Source organism: Meles meles, chromosome 10 (genome assembly GCF_922984935.1).
Source record: "Meles meles chromosome 10, mMelMel3.1 paternal haplotype, whole genome shotgun sequence".
NCBI lineage: Eukaryota > Metazoa > Chordata > Mammalia > Carnivora > Mustelidae > Meles > Meles meles.
The window spans coordinates 51557230-51583824 of NC_060075.1; the positions used below are offsets into that span (position 1 = coordinate 51557230).

The 26595-nt window shown below is 44.6% G+C and overlaps 1 protein-coding gene across 5 annotated transcripts in view; it reads left to right on the forward strand.

The window, feature by feature from the left end:
- Positions 1-3831: 3831 nt before the first annotated feature.
- Positions 3832-26595, forward strand: part of OSBPL3 (oxysterol binding protein like 3) — a 180291-nt gene continuing 157527 nt past the window's right edge. For 4 of the 5 annotated variants that reach the window (XM_046020810.1, XM_046020815.1, XM_046020814.1 and 1 more), the window contains exon 1: positions 6117-6411. The gene's annotated coding sequence lies outside the window, so the exon portion shown is untranslated. Of the gene's footprint in view, positions 4847-6116; positions 6412-26595 lie in introns of those variants that run through there. The other variant, XM_046020812.1, reaches the window with a different exon arrangement.

Below are 26595 nucleotides of genomic sequence, written 5' to 3' on the forward strand. Positions count from 1 at the left end.
TCATGGCTGACAGTTGGCTGGTAACTGCTTTAAGTGTGAATGGACATGTGCCCCAATTCTGGCCAATGAAACATGAAGACCACCAGGCTGGGGGACTTGTGGGAGAGGTTTCTTTACTTGCAGAATGTGACCCAAGGAAGGTATATTCTTTCCTGTCTCTGAACATGATGTTAGTAACTGCTGTATCTGTATCACATCCAGTCTGAGGAGGAAGCCCTCACTGGTGAACTTGGCAGAAAAGACAGACAGAGCCTGAGTCTACTGCTGACATGCTTGAACTACTGAATGAACCGCCAGGGAAGTCATTAGGTCTGCAGAACTTCCTGTTATGTGAGATAATATGTCTCCTTGTTTAAGTGATTTTTAATTGATTTTCTCTTACTTGAAGCCAAAGTATTCTAGCAGACAAAAAGAACATACTTTCACTACCTTGCTAAATGAATTTAGATTGTAGTTTTGGGGGAAAATATGTTTATGTGTTTGTTGAATGAACAAGTGATAAAACATCTTCTGTGTGAGGAATACTGTGCTACGTGAAGGGAAGACACTCAAGAAGAATAAGAAAAAGTGTTTATAATCCAGAAGGGAGATAAAATGAGCATCCAACTAAATATGGGCAAGAAATGATGGTGGTTTAGACGACCGTGCTGTTGCTGGTGGAGACTGAAATGGGAACTTAGGGGGATTGGTGAAGGTCGAGGCCTTCTGGTTTACTCCATAACTACAGAAATACATCAGAAAGGATGTAACATATGAAGCTTTTTTTCTGCCAACACATTTGATGGCGCTTTGAAGGAAAAGGCAGGGTGGGTGCCATGGCTTGGTTCACTCAAATTCTAACCCAACCTCCTCCTAACGTGCCTTTCTGTCAAAGTTGAACAGCTGAAAATCACATTTCCCAGCCCTCCTTGTGCTAGATTAGTTAACGTGATTTGGAATGTACCAATCAGATTCGTTCACGCAAGGCATGAACTGGGAAAGGTAACAGAGCTGGAGAAGCAGGATTCGAGGCATATGTTTTGCTGCTGTGGCTTGTGGAGGGAGGGGTGTGGTTCTGGCAGTCCTGCCAAGTCTTTCTGGTTTGACAGGCAGCCTCCTGATGGTGGCAGGAGTGACAGAAATCTTAGCACCCTGGTTCAGCAATGGCTGCTACCTAAATGCTTCATACGTGTGGGCTGTAATTATTATACTTAATATTTACCATAAAGAATACTATAGGGTGACTGTGTGCCATGAAGAGAGTCCCTAAAGGATAATAGAAATGTTCAGCCTGACTTTTTTTTTTTTTTTTTTTTTTTTAAGATTTATCTATTTACTATAGAGAGAGCACACAGACAGGGGAGCAGAAGGCAGAGGAAGAAGCAGGCTCCCTACTTAGTGAGGAGCCTGATGTGGGACTTGATCCCAGGACCCCGAGATCATGACCTGAGCTGAAGGCAGACGCTCACCTGACTGAACACTTAGGTGTCCCTCAGCCTGACTTCCAAGGTAGTTTCGTCCTGAAGGAAGTATTGTTTCATGGTTCATCATATAGGACATTAGTGTCCCTTCACTCCTTTTATGTTCCTTTCTTACAAATAGCCCATACTCCCACAGCATATTGTTAAAAGACTGGTGCTGGTCAAATGCTTGAGAGAAAGTTAGACTGTTGTCATTAAAGATGAGCTGTCTTCCTCTAGAACATCCCAGAAATTTTCAACATCTGATGAAGAATGCTAGGAGAGTGAGAATGATCTGTGACCTTTAGATGCACTGATAGTATCTGAGTAAGGAACTGTGTCTAAACCAGGAAGCCTAACAGTGTTGCAGCTCCTGCTACAAGGATAAGTTGATGGCGATAAATAAGAATTTTTGATCTGAAAAAAAAAAAAAAGAAAAAAAAAGAATTTTTGATCCGAAAGTTAAAAATGTCGACAAAGATATGCAGGAAGTGACTCTTTACTTTCCAATTCCCAAAATAATTTCACCCTTCTCTAAATACATTTTTGGTACCTCTCTCAGGACATTTTTTCTTTCTTTTTTTTTAAAGTTTTTTTTTTTTTTTTTTTTTAAGATTTTATTTATTTGACAGAGAGAGAGAAAGAGCTCACAAGCAGAGGGAGCAGCTGCTTAACTGACTGAGCCGCTCAGACACTGCCGGGACATTTTCTATTTTTTAACCTTGTATTGGAGTTATTTATATCCATTTCTGATCTGCCCAATATATGAAACTGTAAAAGCATTAAGGGCAGGGACACCCACTGATTCATCTTTGGATCTCTTAGAGTGCCTGCTAAGAATGGATTCTTTTACAAAGAAGCCTGTCAATCTATATTTAATAGAGGAATTGGTGAGTTCTTGTGCAGTCCCTAGCCATGAGGACTAATACTTCTGTGAATGAATGCTGACAAGGTGTTCCTATGTGACTAAATACTTTGATTCATATTCCAGATTAAGGAGAAAGAAAAATGGGTACAGGATGGGGAGGGTTCTATCAGTGCTTCAGACAAGGGTTTCCTCCACCTCCCATTCACAGTGACAGTGGCAGAAAGAGGACACTTTAAGAAGGTAGGAGACCCACCTCTAATTACCCAGAGGCTGTATAATTACAGATAAGATGCTAGAACAAACTCTCTCCTCCTCCCTCATAAGAGGGCTTGATGAGGTGATGAACTATAGTTCCTTCTCATCACATTTGTCTAGTAGGCACCATTCTAGAACAATGAAGCTCTAATCATATGATGATTTAAGATCTTTATCTTAAACAGCTTAACAATAACCCACAACCTGGGTGGCTCGGTGGGTTAGGCCGCTGCCTTCAGCTCGGGTCGTGATCTCGGGGTCCTGGGATCAAGTCCCGCATCGGGCTCTCTGCTCAGCGGAGAGCCTGCTTCCCTTCCTCTCTCTCTGCCTGCCTCTCTTGTGATTTCTCTCTGTCAAATAAATAAATCTTTAAAAAAAAAAAAAAAAAAAAAAAGATCTTTATCTTAAAGTGGCTTGAAGTTCATATAGCCCCAGCATAGTAATTCTGTATCACCTACATGTGGATACCGATCCATCAGTAACAGCTTCCTTTAAAAAAAAAAAATCTTATTTATTTATTTGATAGAGAGAGGGAAGAAGCACAAGCAGTGAGAGTTGCAGGCAGAGGGAGAAGCAGGCTCCCCTCTGAGCGGGGAGCCTGATGTGGGGATCCATTCCAGGACTCTAGGATCATGACCTGAGCTGAAGGTGGAGGCTTAACCGGCTGAGTTACCCCAGGTGTCCCCAGTAATAGCTTCCTAAAGCACTGTGTTGAGAAGGATTCTGAGGCTTTATTTGGACTCAGTAGGAAAGACAGCCTTGACTTAATAGTGATGTCTGGCATGAGGCAGGGAGGGGAGTAGCAAATAAGCCAAGCTATGTCACTGCTGATCTAATCCAATGCCCTCACTTCACAGGAAGAAAATGAGAAAATAGAAAATGGTGCTCTCAGAATCAGGAAGTGGTCATGATGGGAGAGATAGGAACCCAGGTATTCTGACTCTAGAGGCCTCTGGACTTCCCCATCATGACATACTATTACCATCAGCTCCCTTTACCATCTAAATATGTACACTTGAGAGACATCTGCTTACCAATTATGAATTTCAGAGGCTTAGACCATTCAGCCAACTCTGAAAAATTCCCACCGTGGTGGGTATGTTTCCAAAGAGAAAAAGTATTTGTTCAACAGTTCAAAGAGGGTCTTCAGAAACTCCTACTATAGAACCATTGATCTCCACCAGAGTAGACATTCGGGTCCTTGCTTTAAAATAAAACTCTGAGGAGAAAGCTAATTTAAGACATTAATGCAATTTTTCAAGAATAATTAGCTCTGCGTGGGATTCAGCTTTAATTATTTTTCCTCTTGTTTTTGGGAGCTGGTGAGCCTGGAAGCTTATTTAGGAGAAGAGGAAATGAAACTATGAAAAGGCACAGTACAATTCCTTTTTTCCTTGGAGGCAAGGCACAATATGAATATGAATAACTCTCACATCCCGTCAAATTAACCGCTTCAAGTACAAATAGAAAAAACAAATAGATACACTTGGTTATTTGGAAGAAATTGAAGAAAAAGCCAAGAACGGTTTGCTAGTTTCAACAATAAAATCCTATGCAAATAACTTAGGATTAAAGGCTTGTCTCCTGCAGGAAAAAACAAACCAACCAACCCCACAACAAACCAAACAATGCTAATGAAGCAGGGTGAAGAGTGGGAGGTGGAGAGTGGAAATGAAAAAAAGAAAAAGAGCTTGGAGGAGGAGGAGGAGGAAAGAGCGAGCTTCTCTCCTAGAGAAAGAATTATCGAAAAATGGAAGGGTTAGGAAAACAAAGTCTGAGCTGCTCCGGCACTCCGGGCTGGGCGTGGGCAAGGTGCTTCCTTGAATTCATTTTGAGTGGTCCGGGCACCTCCCAGGCATGTTCGTCCAGCTGGCGCTCCTCGGGTGCGGGCGGGGTGACTGAACAATTTTGGAGTCATTAGATTTTAGATCTTCTCCACTAAGTTTCTCCATGTGTACGACGCAGGCAGCTTTCAGTGAGTTCATTCTGCAGCGTGTCCGGATCCTCCCGCCCTCGCTAGCCGCCTGCCAGGTTCCAAACTGACAGTCCCAGACATTCCGCGACAGGGATGGTTCCAGAAAGCAGAAGATGGAACGCGATGAATTAAATGTGAATAGTGTGGCTCTGGCGGGAGACAGAAACCTCAATATGGGGCTAGCTGGGAGACTGGAAATGCCTCCAGCGCCACAAGTGATACGCGGCGCTGGAATTTAACATTTTGGAGCCTCTACTCTGTGTGCGGCACCAAGCCCAGCGAACCACACTCGTTGGACAGCTGGGTCAGGTAGGTTAGCTGGGTCTTTGGGGAGGTTAAATACCTTGCATATTCCATTTCCTTTGCTTGGAACGCCTTTCCGGAGACTGAGGTGTGGTAGCTCCTTTCCCTGGTTCAGGAACCTGCACAGAAGCCAACTCCGCCGAGGCACTCAGAGCACTTTGAAACTCCCAATGCCTACTTATGAAAATTCCGCATAGCAATTACCCCCGTGGTCATAGATCATCGCATTTACTCGTTTGTTTATATTTGTATATTTTCTTGTTTATGGTGTGCTTTCCCTTAAAATCTCAGCTCCTTGAGAGCAGGAACCTGGTGTGCCATTATCACTGAAGCGAACCAGCATCTGTTCCAGGCGCACACAGTAGGCGCTCAGTAAATGCACACGGTAGGCGCCAGTAAACGTTAATTTCCTTTCCACCCAGCCACCTGCGGCACTCGACACATCCGCAGGCTCCAAACCAGCCCCAGGTGATCAGCTGCTGCGTTCTTGGTAGGACCAAAGGAGGCGGAGGAGCGAGTGGGCAGTGAAGTCGGGTGGATTTCCTTGTCTCTCAAGGAGCTCCAGCAGTTTAACTATGATGCTCTTTCTCCCTTCCCTCTTGCACACGAACAGCCTAACAAAACGACCACACTCCCTTTAAGTCTTCTCCTGGCACCCCGGCACGAATCTGCACCCACTGCCTCTGGATGCTAGGGTCACAGTCTTGGGCGGGTGTCCCAGGCCGAGTCTGTCCGTCGCCATCCGATGCTTGCAACCCTCCCTTCACTACGTCCCGCTCCCCTCCTTTGCCTCTGACTTCCTCAAGAGGTCGAGTCCTCTTTGCCTGTTCGCACGTGTGTGCCCTGGAACCGTCTCAGATCAGTCCCTCCCGCGCCGCCCTCACTTCTCCCTGTTTCTTTCTCTTCCCTCCTTCCCGGGCCTGGCAACGCCACTCGAGGAACATTTATTGAGCTCCTACGGCAGGAGGGCTGCGCGCTAGCCTGCCAGTAGCTCCTCTGCGACGCTGCTGCGGCTCTCCTCTCCCTCCTACCCTCCCATCTGCCGGAAACAGGAGTCCCAACTGCCATGACGGCGTCACGGAATCCGCTCTCTCCTTCCCAGTGCGTCGCCCCACCTTCTTCCTCAGGATCGACTCCTTATTGGTGAGAGTGTGGTCACTCAGCCGCTTTCCCCGCCCCTTATGTGGCTCCGCCCCCAGGGCGGCCACAGGCTCCTCCTCCTCGTCCCCGCCCCTCGTGCAGCTCCTCGGGCTACTCTACTGGCGGCGCGCGGAGAAGTTCTGGGCAAAGTACCGGGAACTGGCCGCGCGTCCGCTGCGCCAGAGAGCCAGGCAGGGCAGCGCAGGGGGACCTCAGCGCAAGGCGGCTAGTACGCGGCGCGGGCTCCGGACCAGCTGTCCTTCCACGAGTGCCCGTCCCCGCCTCTGTCTCCTGCGGTTGGCACGGGAACTGTCTGCTGCGCGTTGCGGGGGGACCGGAGAAGCGGGCTTTGCTTCCTCCCGGGTCTGTGGACGAAGCCCGGAGCCGCACACCAGAGAACTAGGCGGCGTCCCCGGCGGCGGAGCGTGCAGGTGAGCGCTGGGACGCCCGGCAGAGTGGTTCTGGGGTGGTGGGGGCCAAGGGCTGCGACGTGGGGGGCGCCACCAGTCGCCGTGTGACCAGGGTCTGTCTCCTGTCGCCCAAGGAAGAACCGGCTCCTGGGGCAGCCCCGAGCAGGGGAGACGGCTATCGCGGCCAGCGCCAGGCTCCGGGGAGGTAGGACTGGGGTGCTGCTCTGAAGGGGACTGTTTGGCCGGGACTGACGGCGAGAAGACGCCGAGCGCTGGAGCCTCAGTCGGGGCGCCCGAGGGTTGGGAGCGGAGAGGTCGTCCTGGGCAGCCGAGAGGCGCGGCGCCGGGGCGAGAGGCACAGGAAATCTGTGTAAAGTGGGCCGAACGCGAGGCTTTGCCACATCCGCGGAATGGGGTGTGCTTGCAGGCGCCCGCTCGCCTGCATCCCCTGGCTCGGCTTGCCCCACTCCCGGTTCTCCCCGCCAGGGGCACCCGCCCCTTGGGCGTCCCAGCGCCCTAGGAAACGTTTGCAGCCTCTGAGTCCTTGCAGGGCATTGTGATAGATCGTCCAGATATTTATTTCTTACCGGGGCAAGCCACCCTCCTTCGTTAACGCAACTTGCCGGCCACCTTGGGCACACTTTTACTCTTCCTTCTCCGTCTCACAAAGCATCAGTCTCAGTCGGGACCCTGAGCTGAGGGGACTCTGAAGTTGTCGCTCTTGGCGTGTCTGGGAACTGTGCTAAGGTGCATGAAGCCCCTCCATCACGGCCCTCCCCGATATTGGACTGACCCTCACAGTTTGAGAACTGGGTTGGGCGTTTATAAATATTTTAAGCTGCAGCTGCAAAAGAGATCCTAACACAGGTAAAGATGTAGGCCTGACTTCTGATCATCCCCACTCTATATCTAAGCTTCATACAAGGCGAGCTTCCCCCTTCTGGCCAAGGGACACCAATCAGGCAGGCCTGGGCTGAAATGCACCCTACCTAAATGATTATTTCAAACACCCCCCCCCCCCCCCCAACTCCCCAGCTTGCCGGCACTCCACACTGTTTGGTGTTCCTCATAGCACTCCTCTCTCTCTGAAATTATCTCCTTGGGCTGTTTACTGTCTGCCTTCCTCCACTAGAATGGAAGTTCCAGGAAAGCAAACACCTTATCTGTCTTGTTCATCTCCATCCCCCAAGTCAACAACAGTGCCTGACACACAGTAGATATGCAAGAAAAAATTATGAAATAAATTAATAAGAACTTCTCTGTAAAATATGGAGAATGGTGACTTCATACCTGGGTTTGATTTTCATGTTTATTTATCCGTTTTTTGTTTTTTTTTTTTTTTCCCTATTGGGAAAATTAACAAATACCAGTAACTACTACAGATTGAGTACTTACTAAGAAATGGATATGTGCTAGAACTTTATACAGATTAGCTCATTAAACATTATCATAGTCTTATTATTAACTAGGTGTTTTTTTTTTTTAATTTTATTTATTTGAGGGTGAGAGAGAGCATGAGAGGGGAGAAGGTCAGAAGGAGAAGCAGACTCCCCATGGAGCAGGGAGCCTAATGCGGGACTTGATCCCCAGACTCTGGGATCATGACCAGAGCCAAAGGCAGTGGCTTAACCAGCTGAGCCACCCAGAGACCCCTATTAGCTAGGTATTTCTAAGCAGATGGGAAATTGAGGCTCTAGCAGGTTAGCCAATTTCCCCAAGATTATCCTGGCGAACTAAAATTCAAGTTCATTTTCTGTTGTGCTGGACCACTCCCAAGAAAGTAAAATATGGTTTTCACTAGTACAACCAATAAACGGTTAGCCTTATTTATAATAACAACTATTGCTTAGTCAAAAGAATATTTGGTGCTTTATCATTATTGAGATACAGTTTCGATACTAGCTAGTAGTTACATTGTAGCTACACACTAGCAAGCTGCCAAAGGTTGCGTTTTCTCATTCAATCTTCACCATCTTATAGGCAGTGTTTTGAGGTTGTCTCCGTTTTTCGAGGTTGTCTCCGTTTTTCGGATCAAGAAACTGCAGCCTAGGTTCAAAAACTTGCCCCATCAATAGTAAATTGCTGAGCTAGATTTTGTTAATAGTCTTTCTGACTCTGAATCTTTAGCTCCTTCCACGATACGGAAATCTCTCCTGCTCCCATGATTTAATTAGTTGTTAACGATGGAGTCCAATGATGCGTTAAAACCATGTGAGGTTGGGCTGTAAACTTACCGCTGCTAGTATCAAGTGTCTAGTTGTATAGTTTTCTGAATTGTTGAGACTCTTACTGCCTTTGATTTTTGTGGTTGAGTTTATGATTTGTGGGCTTGGTAGATGGGGGACTTTTAATAAGGAGGAAAGGAAATAATTTCACTTACATTGAAACTTTCACCGAAATTTAAAGAGAAATCGGTTGGGTTTTACACATTATGGTAAATGAATTCTGAATGCAGTAATACTGTATGCCTCTTAAGGAAAGTTCTGGAAAGCCAGCTAGTTGTTCTTTTTCCATATGTAGAACCGAGGAGAATCAGAAACCACAGCTAATTCTAAATGCTTCTGCAGCAACCTTCTAGTAAAATAACTACATTTCAGCTCTTTGTATTCTTATAGGAAACTGAGGGCAAGGAGAAGTTAAATAAGAGTTTCATGGTTACCACCTAAAGGGCTAATGACAAAATAGAGGTGGAAAGGAATTTGTGATCCTTCTTTTCCCCTACTTCTATTCCAGTTTTAGGGGGTAGTATAACGTTTTTCCCTTACATGAGGGTCTGAATAATCCAGTTTTATTTATAATGTGCTTCTTGGAAGTGCTATGTTTTTAAATTGTTAATTCCATTTCAGGAGTACTCCAGGGAGGGTTGGGGAACCCTCCAACCTAGAATACCCACAGAAGTAATGGGGGTGTGTGTACAAAGGAGGATGGAAGCTGTTCAGCTGAAAGAGCCTTCCATGGATAATTGAGAGTTGTTTGTAGTTCCCTGTGAATTTCTCTTCTGTCTGCATCTTATTCATCAGCTTTTGAGCTCTCTCTTCTGGAAAATTCCCTCTTAACTTCCCAATCACTAGTGTTCAGGCCACATTCATGCGTACTCCAATTCTTGGTGCTCTCCTCCTCAGCATCTTTCATATCGATCCTTTCCTGTTGCCCCTGCACCATGATCACTGCAGGGTCTTAGGGACTTCTGCACGCTGTGCTAACGTTATTTACAGGTGGATGTTCCTCCCTCAGGCTTTCCTGTACATTACAGTCAGGTGAATTCTTTAAGTGCTCTCATTATGTTGTTCAAAGTTCCTGAGTGGCTTATATAGTTAATAATAATGAAATTAGTGGGGCGCCTGGGTGGCTCAGTGGGTTAAGCCTCTGCCTTCGGCTCAGGTCATGATCCCAGGGTCCTGGGATCGAGCCCCACATCGGGCTCTCTGCTCCGCAGGGAGTCTGCTCCCTCCTCTCTCTGCCTGCCTCACTGCCTAGTTGTGATTTCTCTCTGTCAAATAAATAAAATATTTAAAAAAAAATAATAATGAAATTGGTAACAGCAGTGCTGCCAAACTTCTTGTGCCATACCGTCCTGTGTGATATAGATGAGTTGTTCCTTTAATCCTCAGAGCAACACCAGAGTAGGCACTGTGATTATTTTTAGGTACTGTCATTTTTAAAGATTTTATTTATTTATGAGAGAGAGAGGGAGAGAGGAAGAAAGCATGTGTTGGGGGTCAGAGGGAGAGGGACCTCCCTCCATGCCCACCGTCGGTGAGCCTGATGTGGGGCTCCATCCCAGGACCCTGGAATCATGAGCTGAAGGCAGACGCATAACTGACTGAACCACCCAGGTACCCCGAGTAGGCACTATTTTTATACCCAGGTGAGGCTGCTTTACAGCTAAGACTAGGTGGATCTGAGACTGAAACCCCAGGTCCTTTCTGTCCCCATTTGAACCTGGAGCCCTTAGCCTAGAGTCAGGATCTGGCAGCCTGGGCCCAGTGCCCACCTTCACCCTTCATTCCGCAGCCCTGTGCACAGGCAGCCTGAACTTTCTTCAGCAATGGAGCATTTTGCCTTTGCGCCTACACTCCTGTTGCCTAGAAAGCTCTTTCACTATCTCTTCCTGTGAAAATCCCAAGTCTTTCAAGGCTGAACTCATAAGCCACTTCTGCCAGAATAATCTCTTTGAACTCAATCTCTTACAGCATTAAAAAAAAAAAAAAAAAAGGTGTGAGTCCCCAGTTCAGTTTCTGACCTTTGAGTATGTGGATTTCTTTCTTTAGCACTCTGTTCCTTTCATTCCTCCCCCATTCTTTTTTTTTTTTTTTAAGATTTTATTTATTCATTTGACAGACAGATCACAAGTAGGCAGAGAGGAGGGGGGGAAGCAGGGTTCCCGCTGAGCAGAGAGCCTGATGTGCTGGATCCCAGGTTCCTGGGATCATGACCCAAGCCAAAGGCAGAGGCCTTAACCCACTGAGCCACCCAGGGACCCCCTCCCACCATTGTTAACTAATTCCTCTACTGCAGTGCCTCTTGGCTTGTTACTGATTCAGATGTATTGCCTCATTTACTAGATTGTAAATGCCTTGAAAGCAGGGCTGGTATCATTCCTCATATTTCTGTCCCTCAGACCACTAAGCGTGGTATCCTATCCATAGTAGGTGCTCAATTAAAAAGAATATGAAAGTTATATTTGGTTCTATATTCTGTCAGACTATTCTGTGAAAAAAGTCATTGCAGTGTAGCATTTGTTTCCTACTTCTTTTTTTTTTTTTTAAGATCTTATTTATTTGAAGGAGAGAGACCAAGAGAGAGAAAGCACAAGCAGGGTGGGGCACAGAGAGAACAGCAGACTTCCGGCTGAGCAGGGATCCCGATGTGGGACTTGATCCCAGGACTCTGGGACCATGACTTGCTCTGAAGGCAGATGCTTAACCAACTGAGCCACCCAGGCACCCCCTTTTTTTCCTACTTTTTGATCCATGATGCTGCAATGCCTTCATCAGTTTGGGATGAAGTAAAAGAAATCCCAGTTGTTAAAATACATGGGAAGTACCCATTCTGGTTGTTTCCACCTTGGAAATACTGCAAGGAAATTTTAGACCCATTCACAAAACAAACATGGTCTGTAGAATAAATGTCTTTTATCTTATATGCACTATTTTTTCATATATGTTATTTATGCTGTTAAATCACTTTTAATGCTGTTATTAAAAGTGAATTAAAACTATTATGGAATTTAAACTAAATTTTGTCCACTATTTTATTGATAAATGGACATTTCACATTTTAGCCTGATTTACTCGATGACTCCTCTATGAATCAGCTGTGGTTCACGTTTCATCATTCGTCACTTTGCTCTGTGTTTTCCAGCCACATTGAACTAAGTTCAGCCCCTGCCTGTATCCACAGGGCTATGCGTAGTGTGCTCTGGTCTCCCAGTTTTGCATAAACTCTGTCCTCTCTAAAATCTCTTCTTCCTCACTCATGTCCAGCTGGCTAATTCCCACTCGTCTGCCACGTTACAGCATGGATGGCACATGCAGGAAGTCTTCCTCTGTTGCCTCCAAGTGGAAGTTGGAGAACCTTCCGGCACTCTGCCCCTACCCATTTCATAAGGAGCAGTTAGCCTCCCATTTTGTAACTGTCCACCACTGGCCTGAACCTTTCCTGAAACTGCTGACTCTTACTTGGTTTACATTAGAATCCCTTGGGGATCTTTTAGAAAATGTCCCTACTTAGGCTCCACTCCCAAAGCTTCTGGATCAAATGGCTTGGGGTAAGGAGGGTTGGTCAATGGAGTTTTGTTTTGTTTTGTTTTAAAGGGGTTTACTCATTCTGTATTATAGGTGCATAGTATTCCATGTGTGAATGTTACATATTCCATCTAGTTACTTATTTTTAATTTTTAAATTTTTATTATTTTATTTTATTTTTTATTATTAACATAATGTATTATTTGTTTCAGGGGTACAGGTCTGTGATTCATCAGTCTTACACAATTCACAGCACTAACCATAGCAGATACCCTCCCCAATGTCCATCACCCAACCACCCCATCCACCCCTTCCCCACACCCCTCCAGCAACTCTCAGTTTGTTTCCTGAGACTGAGAGTCTCCTATGGTTTGTCTCCCTCTCTGGTTTCATCTTGTTTCATTTTCCCCTCTCTTCCCCTATGATCCTCTGCCTTGTTTCTTAAATTCTGCCTATCGGCGATTTTCTCTGATTGACTTATTTCGCTTAGCATAATACCCTCTAGTTCCTAGTTACTTATTTTTAAATAACAGCTTTATGGAGATATAATTCATATTTTATACAGTTTACCCACTTAAAGTATACAATTCAATGATTTCTGGTGTATCCACAGTTGTGTAACCATCACCATAATTAATTTTAGAACATTTCATCACCCCAACAAAAATCATACCCATTAGCAGTCTTCTCTCTCACCCTGTAACCACTAACCTATTTTGTGTCTGTGTGGATTTGCCTATCCGGGACATTTCATGTGATTGGAATCATAGAGTATGTGGTGTTTCTGTGTGTAGCTTTTAGCACAGAAATGTATTCCTAGTTCATCTCTGTTACAGCTTGAATCAGCACTTCATTCTTTTTATTGCCTACCACCACCTCGATGTACATAATACTGTGTTTTATTTATCCATTTTGCCCTTTGAGGGGACTGGTCTTGCTTAGTAAAGCCTCGTTGAGTGGTCCTAATGTGCAGTCAGGAACTAAAACCACAAGTCCCTTGAGTCTTGTTTATTGTCCTGTCTTGGGGCTAGAGCAGTGTTTGGCACAAAATAGATGTGTAAGAAACATGTGAGTGAAAGGAGCATTTTACTAAAAGTACAGCTCCTGTTACATCAGTGTCCTCAAACAATGTCATTAAAAAGCGATCCTCGTGATTCATTGTTTAGATCCCAATCTGAGCAACGGTACAACTGCTAAAAAAGAAGATAAGGAAATTTGAACATGGATGAAATGTTACAATTTTTTAAGCATTTGCTTCGGAATAATCTGCAGTTGGGCAGGGAGTTTGGAGAGAACCAGTAGTGATGACTGGAAGCTGGGTGATGAATTCGTGGGATTTTTTAATACTGTTCTCTATGTTTGCAGTTGACTAAGGTGGTCATTGGCCACATGTGGCTGCTGAGCACTTGAAATACAGCAAATCCTTATTGCGATGTGTGACAAGTGTAACGTATAGGCTGAGTTTCCAAGAGGTAGTACGAAAAAGAACGTAAGATCATCTCAATTTTTGTTTCTATGTTCAAATGATGATAGTTTGGACATATTACAGTGATATATAATTAAAACCAATTTCACCTGTTTCCTTTTACTTTTTTTAATTGGCTACTTAAAAATTAAAATTACATATATGGGACATATTACCTTTGTGTTGGGACACTGACTTTGAATGTTGGGAAGTGCTGTATACTTTTACATATATCTGAGATTTTTCAAAATAAGTTGAAATCAAAGACATTTGATCTTTTTTAGAAGTCCAAAGTAAAATATTTTTCATAAATGACCTCTCTTATAGGAAAAGATTGAGAAATATTGATTTGTTCGGAGATGAGTCTTTGTAGAAGCTTAATAACAGATGGGCTTGCAGTGTCATTCCCGGGCTTGCTTCACCTGTGTGGACATTTAAAACCTCTGACAATAAATGGAGTAGCAGCATGAGGGACTTGTTCCTTTAGTGATTTATCTGAATCTTTTGTTTTAAAGTTGATGAAATATTTCCCTCATCTTGGAAAAATAGAGAAAATGCAATGGTAATGTCATTGTCCTTACTCACAGTGTTTATACCCTGAAATTGAATTTTCCTGGACTTGATTTATAATCACTCTGCCTAAATCTGTTTGTTTGTGAGTCAGAATGTGATTGTTTCTAGGCTCCCCAAGACCCCTGGAATATGAGCGGAGTATGATGCTTAAATAATAATAAGTGGATTTATGGCTGAGAAGCACGTTGCTTTCATATAAAATTTCTTTAGAGGAGCATTATGTCTGTTTCAGGATGTCTGTGTTTCCTCACAGAGAGTGGGCCTGAATTGAAAAATAGCTTTAATGTAAGTAGAACAGAATCAAATTGCCACGAACAGCCCAAGAGATCATCAAAGGATCTGTAACTGTCCATATAAAATCAGATTTATTATTTTGTTTATTCTCTACAGTTAACATGTTAAAATATGATTTTTTAAACAATGCGTGCATAGGGGCATCTGGTGGTTCACATGGTTAAGCACCTGCCTTTAGTTTAGGTCACAATCTCCAGGTCCTAGGTTTGAGCCCCGTGTCAGCCCGTATCGGGGGAGTCTGCTTCTCCCTCTCCCTCTGCCTCTCCCCTTGCTTGTGCTCTCTCTTTCCCTCTCAAATGAATAAATAAAATCTTTAAAAAAATGTTTGTGTCAAACACTTTTCTCCATGTAATGTTTCTCCACTTACATATTAAAATGTAGTACCACTGAAGATTCCCTTACTTGTTTTCTTTCTTGATATCAAATACTGTAATACAAGAACTTCATAGTTTAACTTCTGTAAAACACATTTTTCTTCCCCAAATTGTTTATGGTGGACAGTGATCTGAAATGTTTCAAAGCAAAAGCTACATAATATTATTTTTTAAATCTCACAAACATTGTTAAACTTGAAGTAAATGCCTCCCTGGAATGAAAACTTGGGAGTGGGATTTCTGCTCTTATACGTAAGAAGTATTTATTGAGGATGCACACTGTGTCGGGTGCCAGACTGTGTACTGGGGCTATGGTAATGAATAGACTGATGTGGAACCTCCCTTCAAGAAGCTTAGAGTTTAGAAAGGGGAGGGAGATATTACACAGTCACAGAGAATTTGTTAGTTACAGTGGGGCTTTGTGGCTCAAAGGGAACTGAGTCTGGATTTTAATTGGGACCCTGGGGAGAAAAGTTCCATTTTTCTGTAGGTCATGATTCAGGCTGCTGATTGTCTAACGAAGGAGGAGAAAGAGAACGGGGCTGGGAATCCTCAGAGGATGACTGAAGCAAAACCCTGCCCTATTTGTGTCTTTTTGCTGCTTGTGGGAGGGGAGGCCAGGTGGAACTGAGTGGGAAGAGGGATTCAGTGTCTCTTTTGAACTTTTGAATTGCTTTCTATGATGCTACACAGGTTTATTTGCTACTGGGAATTGAATCTGAAGTTGAGTTTTTACCACCTTTGTAACTGAAATTGAACAAGATAAAACAACCTGTTCTCTAGCATAGCCACAAAAGTAGCTGAAAATCACTCGCTGGTTCTAATTCCAACGTAGCTCATTGTCTAGCAGCTGAGATAGCGTGAGTCTGGGGTATTTGATGAAGGCCTCCAAGAATATAGGGAAGACCCACTTGGGTTTTTCTCATGGGTTCAGAGCTGCTTCAAGCAGAGTTCTAGCGCATATGGAATTAACTAAGGTGTCCTTTGGAGCCTGTTGGCATCCTTAGGGAATGGGGAGCCATGCTGCCTTGAAGGCAGTGATGATCATTACCAAGTAATGGAAACAGCAGTCGCAGCTAGTAACAGAAGCCCTTGCTGGGTGCCACAGACCCCTTAGATCTTTGGATAACCTGAGAGGTGGCTGTCATCATCTCAGTTTGCCAGTGACCAGACTGAAGCTAGGGAACCATTACTGGTTCTTTGGTTGTCCAGCACCCACTCACCCTTCCTGATTTCCATTTGAGGAATCACTTCTTTGCATCTGGTTTGCTGAGACCAGAACAAGGGCTCCATTCTCTTGGGCCCCGGGTGGCCCTGCGAGCCAGGCTGGACTCTGGGTCCAATGCCAAGGGCCGTGGAGATTCTGCTGCTGAGGGTGTGTCCTGACTAGACCATGCCTGTCTGTGCTACATGGTTGTGGTCTGGCTTCCATTCCTGTGCAGCTGTGCCAGGGCTTGCCTCTCAGCTCCTCCTAATTCCTTAAGCTGGTTGTGGCCAGCAAAATGGAGGCTCTCATGTCAAGGAGAATGTGTCATCAATAAGGCAAGCAGTTAAAGGTACTGCAGCTAGAAGATACCCTCTGCTACCCATGTCAGCTGATTCCCTGGAACTGATAAGGAACTGAACCAGAGGAGGTCTGCTGGGGCAGAAACCCATTAAATCCCATGAAAAGGGGAGGATTGGGACACCTGGGTAGCTCAGTTGGTTAAGTGGTTAAGCATCTGCCTTCAGCTTAGGGCCCTGGAATCAAGCCCTACATCTGGTCTCTGCTCAGCAGGGAGCCTGCTTCTCCTTCTCCCTCTGTCTGCTATTCCCGCTGCTTATCTCTATCTCCCCCCTCTGTAATAAAGTCTTTAAAAAAGTGGGGGGCATCAAACTGTCAGACTCTCCAGACCTGACCCCTCTATGTCTGACCATGTAAAAAAGGCAGATGCCAGTAAGGCTTGACGGATTGATCTCAGCAGAATGGATCCTTCCTGCTTGAACATAAGAAGCAGTAACTGCCGAGAGCTGACCCAGACCAGGCCAGAGCCAGGCCTTATCTCAACAGCATGCCCACAGACTGACTGCATGTTTGCTTTCTTAACTTCCTACACCCCTCTGTTATGTGTTTGTTGTGTGGCCCATCTTATATTCCGCTCTGAGTGCTATGTAAGAAGCCAAGTTTAATCACATGGTGAAATGTCACTGAGTTTGGAATCCTGAACTTGCTTCAGAATTAGGATTAACTTTGCGTTATGACTAAATAAAGCTGGCTTTAGAAAGACAACTCCTGTGTGTGACTTCCTAGTGTGCTCATTACACTGGTGTTTTTCCAAAATATTTTTGGGGGGTTTCATTTGCCAAGTTGCTTTCTTTGACTTCCTTGACTTTGACTTTGACTTCCTCTTCCTCTCAGAGAACCCCTGGATGTCATAGGCCTGGAGAGGCTTAGGTAGTTTACTGACAGTCACAGAGGGAAAAAGTGAACCAGCATGCAATCTGATCATCCTGCTTCTCCTGCCAGGCCCTTGACCAGAGGGCCCCTTGGTGTGGGGAGAGCCCTGGACTGGGAGCCAGAGAATCAGCAGATAGGTGCCATCCCAGCAGTGTCTCTGCCTCTGTGGCCATGGGCCATTCACTTCCTTTTCAGGCCCAACTAGGAGGACAGGATGAGATCTACCTATATCTAAATGATACCAGCTTAAGAAGATGTCCTCCCCCATGAGATGTTTGGACCTATGTTTCTAAAGGCCCTCAGTTTGAGGTTTGTGGTGTGGTCTGAGACTGTGGTTTTCAAAGTGGGTTCCAGGATTTGCTGTGTCAGCCTTCCCTGGGAACTTGTTAGAAATGCAGATTCTTGGGCCTTCCCCCAGACCTGCTGAATCTTCTGATTCTCTACCAGTGGGCCCAGCAGTCCAAATTTTTGTAAGCCCTTTGGGAGATTCTGATGCACACAAAGGCATTTTCATTTCATTAAAAACAATTTATTGCATATAAGGGGCTACCTAGAAGCAGGGAGCATGAAAAAATTGGTATAGCACTGCTCTCAGGGGACAGTCATTCCAGGAGGCAGATATAAAGGCACAATTGTGAGAGACAAGAAGGGGTGGGTGCTGGCTGGGAACAAGGTATTGCCCAGTTGCAGGAGCATGGAGGCACTTTTGCAGAGAAGTGGGCATTTGAGCCAAGCCTCAAAGGCTGCATAGGGTGAAGGAAGGGAACAGAGGGCTAGGTAGAAAGCACATCCTACAGCGAATGCAGGGTGAGTCAGGGCCATAGCATTTCGAGGAATGAGGAAACTTCCAAGGTAGTGATAAAAATGTCTTTAAATGGGGAAAGTAAAAGGATATGAGAACAGAGAGGTAGGTTGGAGCAGAGCTGGAGTGGATCCTGAATCCCCAGGAGGGTTTGGACTTTATTCTGTAGACAGTGAATACAGAGGGGACATGGCGGGAGCCCTCTTAGAGGAAGTATCCTAGTGCTGGTGAAGGTCCGAGGTTTGGAATACACGCACGGCGAGCCTGACCTGGGGTGGTGACAGTGGAGAAGAAAGGAGAAAGACAACTCAGAAATATTGGAAGGTTAGAATGACAGCCCCTAGGTACTCTAGCGATCTGGGTGAGGCAGGGGGTGTGGGGGCATTGAGGGAGAAGGCAAAGATGATTCTGTGGGAGATAATAACCGGTGTTGGTACCAACAGGTATAAAAGTTGGAGCCTTACATCATACCTTCCAGAAAAATAAATTCCACATAGATTGAAACTTTTAAGACAATAGGCAACAAATCAGGGCTTTTGTTTTTGTTTTTGTTTTTCCAGAGAACTGGTTGACAAACATTTTTTGGTACCCCATGTGGATCATACATATAAAGTATGGTTTGAAGGGTGCACAAGAGGTTGGTAACATCAGATTCCCCAAGAAAGGGAGAGCGGTGGGAAAAGGACAGGTACGCTCAGGATTGAAACTGTACCTCTTGAGTTTTGTTCCACATCAGTGTGTTATTGTGCAGTAAATATTAAAGCAAACACATAAAGGAACTTTAAAGCTTCAGGCATATGTGACGGTGTTATTTAAGGTGCCATGAATGCTCTAAGGGAAAATAGGAAGATTGAATAGATTTTAGGGAAAAGGAAAGCTTTTGGGTTTGAATGTGCTGAGCTTGAAGTGTCTGGCTGGCATCACTGGAAATGTCCAGCGGGTACCTCAGATGAGAGGGTGAGGCTGGTAATCACCTCTGTGAGTCAGCCAGTTTGGTGAAATTGTGGCAGTTGAGGTTTCCAAGGGAGGCCCAACCTGTTCAACCTTTTGGGTGGGTCTCCGGAGAGAAGGTGGGGGTTGGATGCCTGTGGTCCCTTGCGGAAGGCCAGCTAAGAGGTAGGTGGGGGAAGGGCAACCTGTCCTAAGATGGGAGGACCATATACGATAATAGTAGTAGCTTCCTTTAATAGATTATCCACAAAAAGTGAGGCAGTCTTCTCAGTACTTTTTGAAAGAATAGCACTTAATTTCCTTCTTGCAGCCACTCAGTGGTGGTGGCAGCCAGAATATTACTTCCCAGATTGCCAGTGAACGCAGGTGAGTAATTCCAAAGAGTAAACCAGGAGAGAGCTTCTGGGACAGGAGGGATGTGAACAGAGCAGGACCTTGAAATGTGGTAAGATCGTAAAGATCAAGACATTTTAGGCCAAGGGGATGTTGAGCAAGGGCTGGAAGAGGTGCTGTCTGATGTAGCTGGAGGGTAGCGATTCTAGGGAGCTTGCGGGCAGGGCAGTACCCCGGCCTCTGCAGCTGGGAGCCACAGAATGTTGTAAAAATTGGAATATACTTTCATCAGTGTAAATGCTCTCTTACTGGAGAAGGTACTTGGTGTTCCTTGGTGGGGAGGAGGGATGGTGGGAGACAGGAGAAGTTACGGTAAAACTTCAAGCTGGATCATGTTGGTGGCTCTAAGGACAGGTGTTCAGGGTCCCTGCAGACTGGAAGGATGAGGCTAGTACCAGCTCTCGCCTTTAGTCGGTTTTCTGACTCTCGGTCAGTTTGCCTATGTGATGGCATATCGTTTATCTTTTTTCTTTCATCTGTCAGTATATTATGGGCTACAGCCTCTATATTCCAGGAGGCTGTCGATGGGGAATAAGGAAAATGGAGGTGAATGAAGAGGAGTGTTGGCCGGCATATATTTTTACGCCAGTATTTTATTTATGAGCTGTGCTGAGACATCGTCTTCCTGTCTCAAGACCCAGGCAAGTCGTGCTTCTGTTCTTCAGAGAGACTTTATGTCGGCACTTTTTTACCTTGTGTCAGTGTACATGTACACAGACAGCGTACGGTTTGCCCTAATTAGGTGTTTCACGACATCTTTTTCTAGCCCCATCCTGTCTGATGTTTACTGTCTGTACATCCTTAGGAATAATGCCAGTATTGAGTCAAAGAGGAAAGGGGTGGTAGCTGTGGCCTAAACGTGGTTCAGAGAAAGGATTGCATGGGCTTCTTGGTGCAGACCTGCTAAGGAGCTGTACTCCTGACTTACAATTCCTGTTCTTCTAGTAGCATTCCTGTCGGTTTGTTACTTTCAGTGCTGCACCATTTGTTCCTGGTTTAAGCGCCTGGAAATCTCTTTGGTTCTCTGGCATCCCAAGGTTTTATTTTCACAGGTGTTTGCAGATAAGCATGGATGGGTGTCTGCCTTTTCTGATGCACAGATTAAGACACCTTGTCTGACTAAGGCCTGGGACCAGAAGGACAGAATGTTGGAATCTGGGTATTGGTAAACTGTTTGGCGGGATGGTCCTGAGGGGTGCCCTGATTTCCCTCATTGCTAAGAACTTGACAGATTAGTTGGGCCAAATAAAGCCATGTTCTTGTGTCTTGCTCTAGCTCACACTGATGCTTTCCATATCATGGCCTTGTGCACCTCCCTGCGGCTAGTACTGTGTCTCCTCCATGCTGTCAGAGGAGTTGTGGGAGAATTGGCTAAGGGTCAGTAGAGGTGAAGGGGACTCCGGAGGAGATGGAGCCACGGGGTTGCTAATGGGGAAGGAAGCCAACTGGAGGAATGTGGCCCATTTGATTGGGACTCACAGTTATCCTCGAGATCTGTCATTTTCTCTGAGGTGATGGTTCCAAGCTCCAGCAGCTCCAGAATGATCTGCAGGGCCTGTTCAAACACAGCTTGCTGATCCTCAGGCCCTAGAGTTTCTGATGTAGTGGATCTGTGGTGGGGCTCGAGATTCTGCATTTCTAACAGGTTCTCAGGTGCTGCTGGTGCTGCTGGCACTGGGACCCCTTTGAAAATCCAAACATTGGTTCAATAGGCAGAAGACTGAGTCTTGACAGTCCGGAGTCTGCTCTGACTTGGGAAAGGACCGGAGAATTCTGGTTATCATCATGGCTAGGTTATCATAACCACCATAATTTGTAGGGTATTTCCACATTTCTAAATCACATTGATCTACTTTGCTTCTCACAACAAAATAACACTGTGAGGTAGGCAGGACAGGTATTAACTTTGTTGCATAGTTGGGGAAAATCTGACTGCGGACCTTGGGTAAGGTGAGTGACTTACCTGAGGGGCAAATTGCAGAGCTGAGACTGTGTCTAGATTTTCTCACTGTAGCTGTCGTGGTCCTTATAGTTTCATTAGCCTTTACCGCTGGTGAAAAGCTTAGAGAGGAGCTGCTCTGAGAATGCTCAGACTTTGTTTTAATCACTCTCCCGACTCCAAAATAGCTTTTCATTTTATTCATTATTTTTTAAAGATTTTATTTATTTATTTGACAGAGATCACAGGTAGGCAGAGAGGCAGGCAGAGAGAGAGGAAGGGAAGTAGGCTCCCTGCTGAGCAGAGAGCTAGATGTGGCAGACATGACCTGAGCCAAAGGCAGAGGCCTTAACTCACTGAGCCACCCAGGCGCCCCAGCTTTTCATTTTAGAACAGTTTTAGATTTCCCGAAAAATACTAGATCCTAGATCCTAGATACTAGGTACTAGAGTTCCCTATGCCTCATAATCAGTTTCCCCTATAGTTACTATCTTACACAAGGAAGGTTCATTTGTCTCAGTTAGTGAACCAGCACTAATACATTATTATTAACCAAAGTCTCTACTTCATCCCAACTTCCTTGGTTTTTACCTAATACATTTTTGCTATTCCAGGATCCCTTGTTTTTGATGACCTTGACAATTTCGAGGCAGGCTGGTTGGCCATTTTGTAGAATGGTCCTCAGTTTGGGTTTGTCTGGTGTTTTTCTCATGACTAGACTAGGGTTATGGGTTTAGGGGAGAAAGATAACAGAGATGAAGTGCCATTCTCCTCACACCAGACTGAGGGTACGTACTGCCAACATGATTTATCACTCTCCATGTGACCTTGGTCAGCCACTTGAGGTGCTGTTTGTCAGGTGTCTCCACTGTGAAATTACTGTTTCCCCAACCCACTTGTGCAGGCCACACCTAAGGAGTGGGGGGTTGTGTTCACCTCCTTGAGGTTGGAGTAGCTACATACATTATTTGGTGTTTTCTGCATGTTGGGTTTGTCTATCCCTCATTTATTGATTTAGTCAGTTAATATTTATATCTTTGGGTTCATGGATGTTTATTTTATGTTTTGGGTTATGATCCAGTAATGCTTTATTTTGTCGCTGTAGTTGTACCGGTTTTGGCTGGTAGGTGCACGTCCAGTTGGTTTCTCTGTTCTTTTGACCTAAGCCCATCATTGTCGTTTTTTTTTTTTTTTTTAGGATGTTCTTACTTTCTAGAGCTACAATTTGCTCTAGATTCATCATATATAATTCCTGTGTCAGCCCTAGAACCGTGGTTTTTTTTTGTTTTTGTTTGAGATTTTATTTATTTGTTTGACAGACAGAGATCACAAGTAGGCAGAGAGGCAGGCAGAGAGAGAGGGGGAAGCAGGCTCCCTGCCAAGCAGAGAGCCCAACGCGGGGCTCGATCCCAGGACCCTGAGCTGAAGGCAGAGGCTTAACTCACTGAGCCACCCAGGTGCCTCTAGACTAGTGTTTTTAATATTGGTCTTGATCCACTAAATTTATTTTATCATCCGCTACCTAAGTCACTACCCACAGTGAAAACACGGACCCATTTCTGCCCATCATGTGTTAAAAATGAGGACATCAGCATCTTAAAAGGTGAGAGGGCTCACCCAAGGTCATGAGTAGTTGGTAGCAAAGCTGGTGCCAGGACCAGCTCTAGGTCCTCTAGATTTCTAGGCCCGGGTCTTTTCTATCATTTTCTGTTGGCAACTTCTGCCACTCGGAACCTGGGTCAGCATTCTCCCACCTCACCCACGTGCCTGTGCGTAGGCAATCAGATGTGAACTCAACTTGACATACTGCTGTCTGCCCAGGATAGATATGAGAGCGTACTGGCCACATTCCCTGGGGAGACTGCCCCGGCAAGTGTGTGTGTTTTCCGGTCAGAGTGGAGTTGTGTAATGTGAACGACTTAACGAACCCACAGAATGTGACCACTGCTGTCAGCACTTCACTACTGCGGTTCTCCGTGACTGGTCTGTTTTGTGGAGAAGTGGGGACAGAAGGGAGGCTCCTCGAACCCAGGCACTCTTCATCTGAATTCTCCCCTTTCAATGGGAGAGGCAAACAGAACGGAATTCAAGCAGCAAAACCGTCAAAGTTCACTTCATGCTATGAACTCCTGGGATGCACAAAAAGCTGAACAAAAAGGATTTTGGTGTCCTGAAGACCCAAGCAGCCTGTTATTAGGGTCTGGTGTGAATAATCAATTCCACCATAAAGCTTACTTTCCTGGAAGGAAATAATCCAGTCACCAAAAGGCTCCTAAGGCACTTGGAATAATAAATGACAAACTTATTTCATATCCATTTCTCAGAATCTTTAATTTCAGAAGATATTTTGGAAAAAAATTTAATGATTGAAGGTGTGTGCTCTGGCTGAAAAATTATTCCTATAAAGAGGTTTAAGGGACTAGGGCAGTAGTGATGCATTAGGGCATTTTATTTTTAAGGAAGAGAAACCTGTCAAGCTTAAAGACAATTTAAAAGAAAATTTGCAGGGTGCCTGGTTGGCTCAGTTGGGTAAGTGTCTGACTCTTGATTTCAGCTCAGGTCATGATTTCAGGGTTGTGAGATTAGGCCCTGTGTGGGGGTCTGCATTCATCACAGAGTCTGCTTGAGATCCTCTCTTTCCCTTTTCCTCTGCCCCTGCCTCCATTTGTGACCTCTAAATAAATAAATCTAAAAAAAAAAAAAGAAAGAAAGAAAGAAAATTTGGTGACATATGTTGCTGAAAAGTCCATGAGTAAGTCTAGCTTCAGGCATGGTTGGATCTAGGGGCTCAAATCATGTCATCGGGGCCCTGTTTCTTGCCATGTCCTACCCTGTTTTTATCTGGCCTCATTCTCAGGCAGGCTTTCTCCACCTGAGTACCTCTTGGCAGGTATTGGCTTATTTCCTACAAGCCAAGTGAATGGAGATGCTTATTGCCTCTGGTTGTCCCTGCCTTGACTCATGCTCCTAATTCTGAACCAGTAACTGGGGCCAGAGTTATCAGGGCTGTCATTGGTCAGGTGTGGGTCTGGTGTTTCCTATGGACAGGGCAAGGGATGGTTCCTCTGAGAAAGTTTGGGGTGCTGCTACCAGGGAGATGAATTGGCTGGACAAACAAGAATAATGGATGTCCATTCTTTACAGTGTTGTGAACACTCGGGGTAAATGCTTGATGGATAAGTAAATGCTCTCCTCTTATGCTCTTTATTCATTTGTTTATTTAGTCCCTTGCCAAGCTACTCATTTATTTTGTGGACTTGTGAGTTCTTTTAGAGAGACCTCCTAGTCATTCCTTGATTAATGTCTGGACTTGACTGCTAGCCCTTGTTAAGCCTTCAGCAAACACTCTTCTTGCCGTTAATGCTAATTGCAAGGCCAGTTTCAGCTAGTCATGGCTAGATGATGGTGATCCTTTCTTTGAACCTGTTTAACCATGTCAGTGTTCAACAATTTATGATTGTTTTTGGCTGAATGGTCAGCACAGATGCCTTTAATAAATCTGCTTTGCTATTGGGGGAAGGGAGATAACATCTGATCTTTTTCCCTTGATGCTATTTCTAGGTCACATCATTAGTAGTTAATTCTAATCCTTCCTTCTGTAAGGAGAGACCAGTTTTTATTTTTTATTATTACAGGAGCCAAGAATTATTTCCCAGGTTTAAGAAAAAAATTCACCTTCAAGTTTGATTATTCCAATCTCTTGCTTGTTTTCCATGTTGCTACCTGCTTTCTGCAAATTTCACTGCTTATTAACACCTTTGCCTGAAGGCAGATAAGATAAGATCAAGGAGTTTCTGTAATTAAAACATTAACAGCATCCTGTCTTTTTTCTTGTTTCCTCCTGGAGGGGCTACCTCCTTGGCAATGTTCTTGTGCAAAACCAGTTTGTACATTGACCAGCACAAACAGTGACGGATTATCTGTGAATTTCAGTTGATCATCTTTCTCCTGTCTCTTTTACAACAGGAATTTGAACGTTGGCTGCAAAATCATTCCCTCTGGGAGTTGCCTGGACTTCAGATCTTTTTCTTTGCCTTCTTCTTAAGCCCTATTGAAATCAAGTTAAATATAAAAGTAATGTCAAGTTCAAAGGAGCGTAAGTGTTAGGGTCTGTTCATCAGTCTTGGAGGGGTTGTTATTTTTATACTTCACAACCACATGGAAAAGGTTTTTTGAAAAATGTCTTCAGGGGCGTCTGGGTGGCTCAGTTGATTAAGCATCTGACTCTTGGTTTCAGCTCAGGTCATGACCTCGGGGTCGTGAGATTGAGCCCCACATCGGGCTCCACGCTCAGTGTGGAGTCTGCTTGAGATTCTCTCTCCCTGTTTCTCTGCCCCTACCTGCCCTTCAAATAAATAAACCTTTACCAAAAAAATCTGTTTTCATTCACACAGATAATTACCTTTATTTTATCTGTTTCCGTGTTAGTTTGGAGCACTGCTTGACCAGTTCAGTGCCGTCAGTTTTTTAACTTCCATTTGGAATCTCTTTGTATCTGGGTTATGGTCAGGATTCACAAAAACTGTTCTGATGAGGTTTCTCATTCATATATATATGCATATGTATGTATGTGTGTACACACACACACACACACACACTACGTAAGCAGGGCAGGCCTTTGTATTACTAGAGTATTTTTAGAACACTAATGAAGTGGAAGGGTTTGTGTTTCATTTCCCTTGGCCTTCCTCTATTCAGACACCTGCATTTGCCATTAATTACTACTCCCATGGTACTCTTTCTTTGTCTGTTGTGCAGTGTTTTAAAATAATACTGGGAGGGAAGCAAGGTTTTGAGGCACATAACTGCATTGGAATAAACAGTTTTCCTTAGGAGCTCCACAGAAGGCTCCTATAAGAGTAGTAGCTATTTTTGTACATTTTAAGGAGGTTTTATTTCTTTCCATCTTTTCTGCAATCTTTGCTTATTCCATATAGCTGATCTCCTTGGTCCCCTCAATTCTTTTTTTTTTTTTCCTCAATCAAACAAGCCTGAGTACCATTTGTGGCTCCTGCATTGTTTCAGAAATAGAAAATTGCTTTTGTTGGGATCTCTTTTTAATCGTAGGCTCTTGGGTTAAACCAAGGCACATTAGTTGGGTTTGCAAGTGGCAGATAATCACCATGATATTTAAAAAAGCATTTATACATGAAGGGTATTTAAAAAGAAATATATTCCCTTTTGGAGGTTTAGCCTATTGCTTTTATTTTATATAAACTTTTTAATTGAA